Source organism: Eschrichtius robustus, chromosome X (genome assembly GCF_028021215.1).
Source record: "Eschrichtius robustus isolate mEscRob2 chromosome X, mEscRob2.pri, whole genome shotgun sequence".
Classification (NCBI taxonomy): domain Eukaryota; kingdom Metazoa; phylum Chordata; class Mammalia; order Artiodactyla; family Eschrichtiidae; genus Eschrichtius; species Eschrichtius robustus.
The window spans coordinates 82999055-83014066 of NC_090845.1; the positions used below are offsets into that span (position 1 = coordinate 82999055).

Below are 15012 nucleotides of genomic sequence, written 5' to 3' on the forward strand. Positions count from 1 at the left end.
TCTTCTATGGTTGACATTTCTCTTAGTGAAATGTTAGAAAAATTACGATTATTTCAGTCAAGTTCAACTGTACCCTCAAGTCCACCTATGGGCCCCTATTGTGCCTTTATACAGACTTCTGCCACAGTAACTTCTTAAACGTTATAGCTTTTAGTTGTTTTACCTTGCTATATTCTATACTCTACTGGGAGTTCATTGAGGATTGAGACTGTGCCTTACCTCTGTATTTTGACGTTTTGCACACTGGTACATAGTAGATATTATTTAATGTATATTGAATAAATCAATCCTAAAATAAATGATTAGTAAATGACTATGTATTCATTCAACTGACAAACATTTCTTTGGTTCCTATAACTATCGTTCACTGCATGCTTATAACATGCCAAGAACTTTGTTAGATACTCTGCCCACACTTCCTCACTTAAGTTTCAAAACAACCTATGGTTTATATATTAATTAAGTTTTACAAGTAAAGCAACTGAGACTCTAAGAAGTTAATAATTTACCCTAGATCACAGAGCCAGTAACTGGTGGAGTTGGGATTCAGCTCCTGACTCCAAGATCCATGTACTGAACCACCTTAGACTGCAAACTATTTCTGTGCAGTAATGCATGTTTTCTGCTTATTATGTGCTGTATACTTCACCAGGCACTGGAGAAGCCAAGAGGGAAAAACAGATCCATGAACATGAAGGAAGACACAAAATGTGTGATAAATAAATGTCTGTGTCTAGACAAGTTCTCATACCCCACATAATGCTTCATGAAGCTGTGTAGTAATGACTGAATTATGTCCTCTCCCACTACATACACACACACACGCATGCACACGCACATGCACACGCACATGCGTGTGTGCGCCCACGCTCATGTACTCCCTAAATAATTGCTTTCATCAGCCTTGAAAATCAAAGAAAAAGCAGCCTTCTTCCCTCTAGCTGTTCTGGAGCATTTGGGGGTGGCACTTCAGTGCATTCTTTTGCAAATGATTGCTTTGCCTCAGGAGAGAGATTAATTGGTTTCCATGGTCAGCTACCTTCTTAGAGAAAAATCTGTCAAGAGGAGAATTGGGAAAGCAAAACCCTGTGTGTGCATCTTTTTTTAAGCAGTACTGAGCATTCTGAATGAACAATTCTGAGTGCATATGTGACTTCTTAGCTTACCCTTCACAAAAAGGAATTCAAAATTGGAATCCTGGTTGTTTCTTTCTGAGGTATCTAAATGGATAATTTTCTCTAAATATAATAAAGTTTATGTTACAATCAATTATAATAGCTAGAATTTATTGAGCATTTACTATAGGCCAGGCCCTATACTATGGGTTTTACACAACTTAGTAATGTAATTGTCACAACAATCTTATGAGTAAGGCACTATTATTACTAATCCCACCTTACAAATGAGGATGTGTGGTGTCAGAAAGGTTAAAGACCTTGCCAGTATCACAGCGGAAGGAGGCAGAGCCTGTGCTCCACCCACTTCTCTCTTGATTTCAGAGTTCATGTGCTCAATGAACTACTATGATTTACTCTCATCCTATAGGAGGAAGGAAAGCAAATGGTCATCCTAAAAGAACATTCAGCAATAGCAAGCAAATTGCAGCCAGGAGAAACATCTTAGATTCTCCTAGTCTCTCCCCTCATTCTCCCTCAAGCCCCCACTTCACCTCCTACCCCCACCGTACCCCCGACCTGACTGTGTTAAGGACTCAGCAAGAAAACTGCCTGTTGTCTGCAAGCCAGGAAGAGAGCTCTCAACAGAACCCAACCATGCTGGCACCCTGATCTCAGACTTCCCAGCCTCCAGAATGTATGAAACAAATGTCCATTGTTCAGGCACCCACTCTGTGGTATTTTGTTACAGCAGACCGGGCTAGGACAATTATATTCAATTAAAATGTATTGATTCAGCCATTGCCTATTACAGGCAATAGAAAATTGGTTCAATAGAAAATATTTTATTAACCAATGGTATGCACTATAAAAAGCTGGAAAACCAGAAACAAGGCACAATACCTATAAGCATCTTTGTATTTATTTAGAAATGTATAGGTCTCTTATGCTTAGCATTTCTTTTCAGTTTAAAAGTGAATGTAGGACCTAAATAGACATTTCTCCAAAGAAGATATACAGATTGCCAACAGACACATGAAAGAATGCTCAACATCATTAATCATTAGATAAATGCAAATCAAAACTACAATGAGATATCATCTCACACCGGTCAGAATGGCCATCATCAAAAAATCTACAAACAATAAATGCTGGAGAGGGTGTGGAGAAAAGGGAACCCTCTTGCACTGTTGGTGGGAATGTAAATTGATACAGCCACTATGGAGAACAGTATGGAGGTTCCTTAAAAAACTAAAAATAGAACTACCATACGACCCAGCAATCCCACTACTGGGCATATACCCTGAGAAAACCATAGTTCAAAAAGAGTCATGTACCAAAATGTTCACTGCAGCTCTATTTACAATAGTCAGGACGTGGAAGCAACCGAAGTGTCCATCAACAGATGAATGGATAAAGAAGATGTGGCACATATATACGATGGAATATTATTCAGCCATAAAAGGGAACAAAACTGAGTTATTTGTAGGGAGGTGGATGGACCTAGAGACTGTCATACAGAGTGAAGTAAGTCAGAAAGAGAAAAACAAATACCGTATGCTAACACATATATATGGAATCTAAAAAAAAAAAAATGGTCATGAAGAACCTAGGCACAAGATGGGAATAAAGATGCAGACCTACTAGAGAATGGACTTGAGGATACGGGGAAGGGGAAGGGGAAGCTGGGACAAAGTGAGAGAGTGGCATGGACATATATACACTACCAAACGTAAAATAGATAGCTAGTGGGAAGCAGCCACATAGCACAGGGAGATCAGTTCGGTGCTTTGTGACCACCTAGAGGGATGGGATAGGGAGGGTGGGAGGGAGGGAGATGCAAGAGGGAAGAGATATGGGGACATATGTATATGTATAACTGATTCACTTCGTTATAAAGCAGAAACTAACACACCATTGTAAAGCAATTACATTCCAATAAAGATGTTAAAAAAAAAAAGTGAATGTAGGGACTTCCCTGGTGGTGCAGTGGTTAAGAATCTGCCTGCCAATGCAGGGAACACGGGTTGGAGCCCTGGTCCAGGAGGATCCCACATGCCGCAGAGCAACTAAGCCCATGCACCACAACTACTGAGCCTCGTGGGCTCTAGAGCCCACAAGCCAGAACTACTGAGCCCGTGTGCCACAACTACTGAAGCCCGCATGCCTAGAGCCCATGCTCTGCAACAGGAGAAGCCACCGCAATGAGAAGCCTGCATACCACAACGAAGAGTGGCCTCCGCTTGCCACAACCAGAGAGAGCCTGCGCACAGCAATGGAGATCCAATGCAGCCAAAAACTAAAATAAATAAATAAATATATTTTTTTTAAAGTAAAAAAAGATTATTTAAAAAAAGTGAATGTACCTATAGCCAAAACAATCCTGACAAAGAACAAACTGGAGTACTCACACTTCACAGTTTCAAAACTTACTACAAAGCTACAGTAACCAAAACACTGTGGTGCTGGCATAGGATAGACAGACCAATGTAACAGAATTGAGTCCATAAATAAATCTATATATCTATGATCACTCGATATTCAGTGAGGGTGCCAAGACCATTCAATGGGAGAATAAACAGTCCTTTTAACAAATGGTGCTCGGACAATTGGATATCTTGTGCAAAGGAATAACATTAGACCCCTATCTCACACCATGCACAAATGTTAACTCAAAGTGGATCAGGGACCTACACGTATGAGGTAAAACTATAAAATTCCTAGAAGGAAACAAGGGAATAAATCTTCATGACCTTGGGTTATGCAATGGTTTTATTACACCAAAAAGTTTAAGTGACAAAAGAAAAATTAGATAACGGACTTCATAAAATCTAAAACCTTTTGTGCTTCAAAAGACATCATCAGGAATATGAAAAGACAACCCACAAAATGGGAGAAAATATTTGCAAATCATATTACTAATAAGTATCCAGAACATGTATTTAATAATAAAAAGGCAATAAAATAATAAAAAGACAAATAACCCAAGTAAAAAACGATCAAAGTATCTGAATAGGCATGTCTCCAAAAAAGGGCATAAAAATGGCCAATAAGCATGTGAAAAGATGCTCAACATCACTAGATAATAACAAGTGTTGGCAAAGATATAGAGAAATGGATCCCTCATATATTGCTGATGAGAGTGTAAAACGGTACATTTTGGGAAAATGTTTGGTACTTCATCAAAATGTTAAATGTACAGTTACCATATGACCCAGCAATCACACTCCTAGGTGTATACCCAAGAGATATGAAAACATACATACACTCACTTGTACAAGAATGTTCCTAGCAGCATTAATAATGGCCAAAAAGTGGAAATAATCCAAATGTCCATCAGTTGATAAATGAGTAAATAAAATGTGACATATCCATACAAAGGAATATTATTAATCTAAGAAGAAATGGAGTACTGATAACATGCTACAACATGGATTAGCCTTGAAAACATGCTAACTGAGAAAGAAGCTGGTGACAAAAGACCACATATATTGGGTTGGCCAAAAAGTTCATTCGGTTTTAAGTAAAAATAAAAGACTTTTTTCATTTTCACCAAGAACTTTGTTGAACAATGTATTCACTAACCGAACGAACTTTTTGACAAACCCAATACAATAACATTTTTACAAAATGTCAAGAATAGGTAATCCACAGAGGATGGGGGTTGGTGGATAACAGCTAAGGAGTATGGAGTTTATTTTGGTGTTAATGAAAACGTTATAAGGTTAAATTGTAGTAATAGTTCCACAATTCTGTTAATATACTAAAAAACACTGAACTTCACACTTTAAATGGGTGAATTTTATTGTATATGAAATACAGCTCAAAGCTGTGTAAAAAAAGAATAAAAATGAAAATACCTTAAAGTTTTCCTTACTTATTTTTGTTGGTCACATAATCTTTTTTTTCTTTTTTGTCTTTACAAACATAATTTTTTATTTGCTATGTGGAATAAAGACTGGGGAAGGGAGACACAAAAGTTAGAGACACCAGTTAAGAGGGTATTGTATTACAAGGGTACAAAATAATAGGAAAGGGCAATTACAGAGGTAATTAGGAGAGAAAGCCAATTCAGGAAATTGCATTCCTTTCTAATTGATAGACTTCCAAGAATTGGTTTTTTTTTCTTAACATCTTTATTGGAGTAGAATTGCTTTACAATGTGTGAGTTTCTTCTGTATAACAAAGTGAATCAGCTATACGTATACATATATCCCCATATCCCCTCCTTCTTGTGTCTCCCTACCCCACCCCTCTAAGTGGTCACAAAACACCAACCTGACCTCCCTGTGCTATGCAGCTGCTTCCCACTAGCTACCTATTTTACACTTGAGAGCGTATATATGTCAATGCTACTCTCTCACTTCATCCCAGCTTACCCTTCCCCCTCCCCGTGTCCTCAAGTCCATTCTCTACATCTGCATCTTTATTCCTATCCTGCCCCAAGGTTCATCAGAACCATTTTTTTTAATTCCATATACATGTGTTAGCATATGGTATTTGTTTTTCTCTTTCTGGCTTACTTCACTCTGTATGACAGTCTCTAGGTCCATCCACCTCATTACAAATAGATCAATTTCATTTTTTTATGGCTGAGTAATATTCCATTGTATATATGTGCCACTTCTTCTTTATCCATTCATCTGTCGATGGACACTTAGGTTGCTTCCATGTCCTGGCTATTGCAGCTCAATATCAAAAAAACAAACAACCCAATCCAAAAATGGGCAGAAGACCTAAATAGACATTTCTCCAAAGAAGATATACAGATTGCCAACAAACACATGAAAGGATGTTCAACATCATTAATCATTAGAGAAATGCAAATCAAAACTACTTTGATGTATCACCTCACACCGGTCAGAATGGCCATCATCAAAAAATCTACAAACAATAAATGCTGGAGAGGGTGTGGAGAAAAGGGAACCCTCCTGCACTGTTGGTGGGAATGTAAATTGATACAGCCACTATGGAGAACAGTATGGAGGTTCCTTAAAAAACTGAAAATAGAACTACCATATGACCCAGCAATCCCACTACTGGGCAAATACCCTGAGAAAACCATAATTCAAAAAGAGACATGGGTCACATAATCTTTAAGTAAATTAGACTTGAGCTCAATTTTTTAAAAAATCTCATATTGTCTGTCACATTTAATTGGCTTATCTTTTATCACAATAAAGCATAGTGTAAGTGAATACTAAGTGGCATGCTAATTTTGAGAGAAAATAAAAACTGGTTACACAGATGATAATACTTCATGTGTTGTACAAATTATGGAATACATCTTCAACTGAAGAAGTATATTTCAATTTATATTTGAATATAGTTGACTGAAAATGAAGAATACTTTGAAGTTGTCTTATATGACAAAGGATGCAGGTATACCCTTTGAAAATTACAGCCTTTAAAATTCTTAAAATTTTTCTTTTAGGAAGAGTTAGTTACCTATAGCCATGGTGTACCACAACCTAAATTAAGACAGCCTTAATAGCAGAAGTCCTCCTTCTCTTCTTCTTTCACTTCTTCCTCCTCCTTTCTTCATAATAACTGCCATTTATGGAGTATTTGCTATCTTCTTTAAAAACAACATCTCATTCTACAACTGCCCATGAGGTAGGTACTATTGTTATCACCATTTTACTAAGGAAGTGCCATTCACCTCATTGCCTAAATTCACACAGCTAATAAGTGATGAAATATAGAATCAATCCCAGGCCAACTGACTTCAAAATCAATGTTTTTAGTCACTGCCTTTCCTGTATGGGGATGCAATGCATTTTGGCAAAGTTACCAGCTCTATTTTCATTACAAAGGTGTATAGTGAATATTTCATCTGTAGGAAGAGAATCTGATAAAAATCCATTCAAGTTCAATGACTTACATAGCTCCATAAAACCCTCTTGCTGTCTCCTATGTTTAGCTTTTTTGCTTGCCTTTTACTAATTTTGATTAATTTTTCACCTGCATGGAGACTCACTCCTTCCCTGGTCCAGCAAACCACATCCTTTCCTTTCCCATTTTGTACCTCAAAGAAACCGTCTCCAAAACGACTTAGTTAAACAGACCATCCCATTCTGCCAGATCTACTCTAAACCCAAGTATTTATCCACACTTTGCACTTATTAAATAGTATATTGGTTAGGAACATGGGCTCTGGCGCTCAATCACCTTGATTTGAATGTTGATTCTCACAGTCAATACCTCTGTAACCTTTGGGTGACTTTCTTAAAACTCTATCCCTTGGTTCTCTCATCTGTAAATTGAGTGTAACAGTAGTACCTACATCATTGGATTGGGTGTTGTGGTGATCAAATGAGTTATTTATGTAAAGCATGCAAAATGGTGCCTGGCATATTGTAAAAGCTCATTAGATTTTAGCTATTAACTTATTCAAAAGAGGTTCTTTGTTCGCCTATATTCTGGAACTTTCCATTCCCTTAGGCTTCTGTCCTTCAACCATTACAGGAACCATGCAGCCCAGTGTAAATGCAGCAGCAACTGAAGGAGAATGAAGGATCAGTCTTTCCCCCTGTGTTGAGAGAAGTACACTGGGAACATTCACTCACGCTTGATAAAAGAAGACACTGACAAAAAAAAAAAAAAAGACACTGATGATAACCACAGAGATTCCCATTAAGCAAATGTGTTGTCCTGCAGCTGTTGCTCTGAAGATAAGAAATGCTGGATTCTTCAATAAGTACAGAGCATTAACTGGATAATTTTTAAAATGATAGAAATGACTCCCTAACATTAAGACCATGAGACAACTGCTTCCCAAGTTTTCTTCTGACCCTTAACAATTTTCTGTGGTTGAGGTAATTGAACTTCACTTGATTCTAGCGTAAAATATATTTCAAAGAACCACCTACTCTCTCACGCCCGGAATACATTATCTAGTGTAGACTGATCATCCTTCCCATACTTTTGATAAATTCCCTAGTCAGCAGAAATAATGTTAATGAAACATGAAGAGTCAATATTAATTAGAGTTAATGAAAAATTAAAACCCTTTTCTAATTACTATGTGTGTCTGACATTTTGCCCTCCCTGAAATATACAAGAAAACTAATTAATGAGTTTAATGCTGCACTTTCCTTTTACTACATTCTTGTAATGGGCTTAGCAAAGATTGTCAACAACTCCAAATCAAACATTTTCTTGAGGGCAGTTTTAAGCATGGAATTCCTACCCAGGATGCATCCATTCCCACCTGAGTAATGCCCACTGACAGGTGGGCACATGTGTGGTAGGATAGCTATGGCCTAGAAAGTCACTCAGTTTATATACTAGAGAGAAGTCTCTTCCTAGCTTTTGTACAATTATTGTCATCTTTTCCTCCATTCCACTTACAATCTGTAAGATAGAAACTAAACATATTACATAAAAATGTGTTTTTTTAATTGTTTGTCTAAAGAAATTTGAGGTATTTTGCTGAGTGAGGCAGAAGAGAAGAATGATTTTGCTCTAATTTTTTCTATTTTAAGTATAGAATGTGGATGCCAGCATGATTTCTGTGATGATTAGAGAATTCTACTTTAATTCCACTGAGGATACTATGATTAAGATATTAACCAATAGGTTAATGATTCTATTACCATAGATTTCTATTAGAAAGAGAGCTACAAATATATTCAGCTAATAATCTCAGGAACAATTCTCTAAATATAATCTAAACACATATTTCCTTTGGGCAGCTCTCAGTGACCATCTATCATGCTTATTTAGTGAACAAAAAAGCACACTTTAGCAACCAAGAAACAACTATCTTAACTTCTTTAATCTTAGTTGTTTTTATCATTTTATCTATTCTCTTCTTCCTTGTGCATATCTTACATTCATTTGTATTCTCATCTTCAATTTTTTTCTGACCTTTCGTTGTTGTTGTTGTTCACCTGCATTTATCCCTGACTTCTGCTAATCACGTTTCTATTTTTATATTCTAATCTTCCTGTTCTTCCTTAATGGTTTCTTGTGTCAAATAAAAACAAATCCAGACTTAGGTAAGATGAAACTTCTTCCAAAAAGACCTACTGCAATCGGGAGAACATTCCAACCTCAGGATCTGCAAGTGTCTCAAAACCAAACAGAAAAAGGCTTTTCTCATGTAGGGAGGGATCATCAGAGCCAACAGAAACTTTTGAGGGGAAACTAGTCAAAGGAGTGAGTAAGCAGATAGCATGTTCACGGGGGTCTGAAAGAAAATGTTTCTCACTGTGGTTTGCCCACTTCAATTCTATGGATGTGTTGTGTATTAGTCAGGGTTCTCCAGGAAAACAAAACCAACAGGATGTGTATACATAAAAAGACAACTGCCTCATGATTGTAGAGGCTTGGTAACCCTAAAATCTTCAAGGTAGGCCAGGCAGGATGGAGACCCAGGGAAGAGTGGCAGTTTGAGTCCAAGTGCAATCTTCTGGCAAAATTCCTTCTTGTCATGGGAAGACCAGTCTTTGTTCTATTAAGGCTTCACTGATTGGATGAGGCTCAATCGCATTATGGAGGGTAATCTGCTTTATTCAGTCTACCAATTTAAATGTTAATCTCATCCAAAAACACCTTCACAGAAACATCCAGAATAACATTTAACCAAATATCTGGGTATCATTGCCCAGCCAAGTTGATGCATAAAATTAAGCATCACATGCTGTTAAGGGGGGATGTTTTACATTTTAGTGCTTATTCAGACTTGGGGGAGCCAAAGTCCAAGAATCTATGGAGAAGAAAGAAACTCGATTAAAATTAAGTCAAAGTAAAGCAGAGGGTAAGAAATACACAATTGTGAGCACTTGGTCACGTCTTTGCTTTCAAACTTCAGTTTCCTGGATATGTTTGTCAGATTCAACACAGAGTAAGTACTTGATAAGACCATATGTTTACTATCATAACTAACACTTCTAGCTTCATCTCCTAGCTTCATTGTAAATGAGATAAGGGCACTGGAAGAGCTCACTGAAGAACTATTTTGAAGGGAAGGTAATTCAGTAGGTTAGGTAAAGAAATTAAAACAACGTAGATGTTTCAAAAATACAACTAACGTGAAAGGCTCGAAGAGTTTCAAAGATCCCATAAACTAGTAGTGATGTTAGATGACATATTTCATTAAGGATCAGGAATGCTTATACATTCAACAGTTATTATGTATTTACTGTGGGATGGCACTGTGCAAAGCAATGGCAATTCACATAAGGTTGAACAAAATGGAGACTCTTCCCTGATATTGTAGAGGTTACAGTAATAGTGGGAAGAGAGACACATGAGTGTATCATACAACTCCATGTCACTCGAGTGTCACCAAAAAAACGAATTGCTTACTTTCAGGTATATATGTGTAAGCATGCATGTAAAGATATACTATGTATATAATATATACGCCAATAAGTGTTTTATCTTTTAAGTCAATCAAATTAATAATATGGGGGAGCTTCAAGATGGCGGAAGAGTAAGACGCGGAGATCACATTCCTCCCAACAAATACATCAGAAATAAATCTACATGTGGAACAACTCTTACAGAACACCTACTGAACACTGGCAGAATAGCTCAGGCCTCCCAAAAGGCAAGAAACTCCCCACATAGCTGGGTAGGGCAAAAAAAAAAAAGAAAAAACAGAGACAAAAGAATAGGGACACGACCTGCACCAGTGGGAGGGAGCTGTGAAGGAGGAAAAGTCTCCACACACTAGGAAGCCCCTTCGTGGGCAGAGACTGTGGGTGGCGGAGGGGGGAAGCTTTGGAGCCACGGAGGAGAGCGCAGCAACAGGGGTGCGGAGGGCAAAGTGGAGAGATTCCCGTACAGAGAATTGGTGCCGACCAGCACTCACCAGCCCGAGAGGCTTGTCTGCTCACCCACTGGGATGGGTGGGGGCTGGGAGCTGAGGCTCGGGCTTCGGAGGTCGGATCCCAGGGAGAGGACTGGGGTTGGCTGCGTGAACACAGCCTGAAGGGGGCTAGTGCGCCACAGCTAGCTGGGAGGGAGTCCAGGAAAAAGTCTGGAGCTGCCGAAGAGGCAAGAGAATTTTCCTTGCCTCTTTGTTTCCTGGTGAGCAAGGAGAGGGGATTAAGAGCACCGCTTAAAGGAGCTCCACAGATGGGTGTGAGCTGCGGTTATCAGTGTGGACCCCAGAGACGGGCATGAGATGCTAAGGCAGCTGCTGCAGCCACCAAGAAGCCTGTGTGCAAGCACAGGTCACTATCCACACCACCCCTCCCGGGAGCCTGTGCAGCCCGCCACGGCAAGGGTCCCGTGATCCAGGGACAACTTCCCCAGGAGAACACACGGCATGCCTCAGGCTGGTGCAACGTCACGCTGACCTCTGCAGCCGCAGGCTTGCCCTGAACTCCGTACCCGCCTTCCCACCGGCCTGAGTGAGCCAGAGCCCCCGAAGCAGCTGCTCCTTTAACCGCGTCCTGTCTGAGTGAAGAACAGATACCCTCAGGCGACCTACGCGCAGAGGCAGGGCCAAGTCCAGGGCTGAACCCCAGGAGCTGTGCGAACAAAGATGAGAAAGGGAAATTTCTCCCAGCAGCCTCAGGAGCTGTGGATTAAATCTCCAAAATCAACTTGATGTACCCTGCATCTTGGAATACCTGAATAGACGATGAATCATCCCAAATTGAGGAGGTGGACTTTGGGAGCAACGATTTATATATTCTGTTCCCCTTTTCTCTCTTTGTGAGTATGTATGTGTATGCTTCTGTGTGTGATTTTGTCTGTATAGCTTTGCTTTTACCATTTGTCCTAGGGTTCTGTCTGTCCGTTTTTGTTTTTTTTTAGTATAGTTTTTAGCACTTGTTATCACTGGTGGATTTGTTTTTTGGTTTGGTTGCTCTCTTCTTTCTTTCTTTCTTTTTTTTTTATTACTTAAAAAAAATTTTTTTAATAATTAGTTTTTATTTTCATAACTTTATTTCATTCTATTTTGCTTTCTTTTATTTTACTTTATTTTATCTTCTTCTTTCGCTCTTTCTTTCTTTTCTCCATTTATTCTGAGCAATGTGGATGACAGGCTCTTGGTGCTCCAGCCAGGGGTCAGGGCTATGCTGTTGAGATGGGAGAGCCAAGTTCAGGACTCTGCTACACAAGACACCTCCCAGCTCCACGTAATATCAAATGGCGAAAATCTCTCAGAGATCTCCATCTCAACACCAAGATCTAGCTCCACGTCACGACCAGCAAGCTACAGCGCTGGACACCCTATGCCAAACAACTAGCAAGACAGGAATACAACCCCCTTCATTAGGAGAGTGGCTGCCTAAAATTATAATAAGGCCAGAGACACCCCAAAACACACCACCAGACGTGGACCTGCCCACCAGAAAGACAAGATCCAGCCTCATCCACCAGAACACAGGCGCTAGTACCCTCCACCAGGAAGCCTACACAACCCACTGAACCAACCTTAGCCACTGTGGACAAACACCAAAAACAACAGGAACTAGGAACCTGCAACCTCCGAAAAGGAGACCTCAAACACAGTAAGTTAAGCAAAATGAGAAGACAGAAAAACACACAGCAGATGAAGGAACAAGGCAAAAACCCACCAGACCTAACAAATGAAGAAGAAATAGGCAGTGTACCTGAAAAAGTATTCAGAATAATCATAGTAAAGATGATCCAAAATCTTAGAAATAGAATGGAGAAAATACAAGAAACATTTAACCAGGACCTAGAAGAGCTAAAGAGCAAACAAACAGTGATGAACAACACAATAAATGAAATTAAAAATTCTCTAGAAGGAATCAATAGCAGAATAACTGAGGCAGAAGAACGGGTAAGTGACCTGGAAGATAAACTAGTAGAAATAACTACTGCAGAGCAGAATAAAGAAACAACAATGAAAAGAATTGAGGACAGTCTCAGAGACTTCTGGGACCACATTAAACACACCAGCATTCGAATTATAGGGGTCCGAGAAGAAGAAGAGAAAAAGAAAGGGACTGAGAAAATATTTGAAGAGACTATAGTTGAAAACGTCCCTAATATAGGAAAGGAAATAGTTAATCAAGTCCAGGAAGCACAGAGAGTCGCATACAGGATAAATCCAAGGAGAAACACGCCAAGACACATATTAATCAAACTACCAAAAATTAAATACAAAGAAAAAATATTAAAAGCAACAAGGGAAAAACAAAAAATAACACACAAGGGAATCACCATGAGGTTAACAGCTGATCTTTCAGCAGAAACTCTGCAAGCCAGAATAGAGTGGCAGGATATACGTAAAGTGATGAAGGAGAAAAACCTACAACCAAGATTACTCTACCCAGCAAGGATCTCATTCAGATTTGACAGAGAAATTAAAACCTTTACAGACAAGCAAAAGCTAAGAGAATTCAGCACCACCAAACCATCTCTAAAACAAACACTAAAGGACTTCTCTACGCAGGAAACAGAGGAGAACGAAAAGACCTACAATAAAAAACCAAAACAATTAAGAAAATGGTAATACGAACATACATATCGATAATTACCTTTAATGAAATGGATTAAATGCTCCAACCAAAACACACAGACTGGCTGAATGGATACAAAACCAAGACCTGTATATATGCTGTCTACAAGAGACCTACTTCAGACTTAGGGACACATACAGACTGAAAGTGAGGGGATCGAAAAAGATATTCCATGCAAATGGAAATCAAAAGAAAGTTGCAGTAGCAATTCTCGTATCAGACAAAATAGACTTTAAAACAAACACTATTACAAGAGACAAAGAAGGACACTACATAATGATCAAGGGATGAATCCAAGAAGAAGTTATAACTATTGTAAATATTTATGCACCCAACATAGGGGCACCTGAATACATAAGGCGGATACTAACAGCCATAAAATGGGAAATCGATAGTAACACAATCATAGTAGGGAACTTTAACACCCCACTTTTACCAATGCACAGATCATCCAAAATGAAAATAAATAAGGAAACACAATCTTTAAATGATACAATAAACAAGATGGACTTAATTGATATTTATAGGATATTCCATCCAAAAACAACAGAATACACATTCTTCTCAAGTGCTCATGGAACAGTCTCCAGGATAGATCATATCTTGGGTCACAAATCAAGCCTTGGTAAATTTAAGAAAATTGAAATGGTATCAAGGATCTTTTCTGACCACAATACTATGAGAGTACATATCAATTACAGGAAAAAATCTGTAAAAAATACAAACAAATGGAGACTAAACAATACACTACTTAATAACCAAGAGATCACTGAAGAAATCAAAGAGGAAATCAAAAAATACCTAGAAACAAATGACAATGAAAACACGACGACCCAAAACCTTTGGGATGCAGCAAAAGCAGTTCTAACAGGGAAGTTTAGAGCAATACAATCCTATCTTAAGAAACAAGAAACATCTCAAATAAACAACCTAAACTTACACCTAAAGCAATTAGAGAAAGAAGAACAAAAAAACCCCAAAGTTAGCAGAAGGAAAGAAATCATAAAGATCAGATCAGAAATAAATGAAAAAGAAATGAAGGAAACAATAGCAAAGATCAATAAAACAAAAAGCTGGCTCTTTGAGAAGATAAACAAAATTGATAAACCATTAGCCAGCCTCATCAAGAAAAAAAGGGAGAAGACTCAAACCAATAGAATTAGAAATGAAAAAGGAGAAGTAACAACTGACACTTCAAAAATACAAAGGATCATGAGAGATTACTACAAGCAACACTATGCCAATAACATGGACAACCTGGAAGAAGTGGACAAATTCTTAGAAATGCACAACCTTCCGAGACTGAACCAGGAGGAAATAGAAAATATGAACAGACCAATCACAAGCACTGAAATGGAAACTGTGATTTAAAACCTTCCAACAAACAAAACGCTAGGACCAGAGGGATTCACAGGCGAATTCTATCAAACATTTAGAGAAGA

General features: G+C 38.5%; 1 pseudogene; it reads left to right on the plus strand.

Moving 5' to 3' along the window:
• LOC137756352 (uncharacterized) overlaps nucleotides 1-15012 on the plus strand; it is a 77003-nt pseudogene that overhangs the window by 22810 nt on the left and 39181 nt on the right.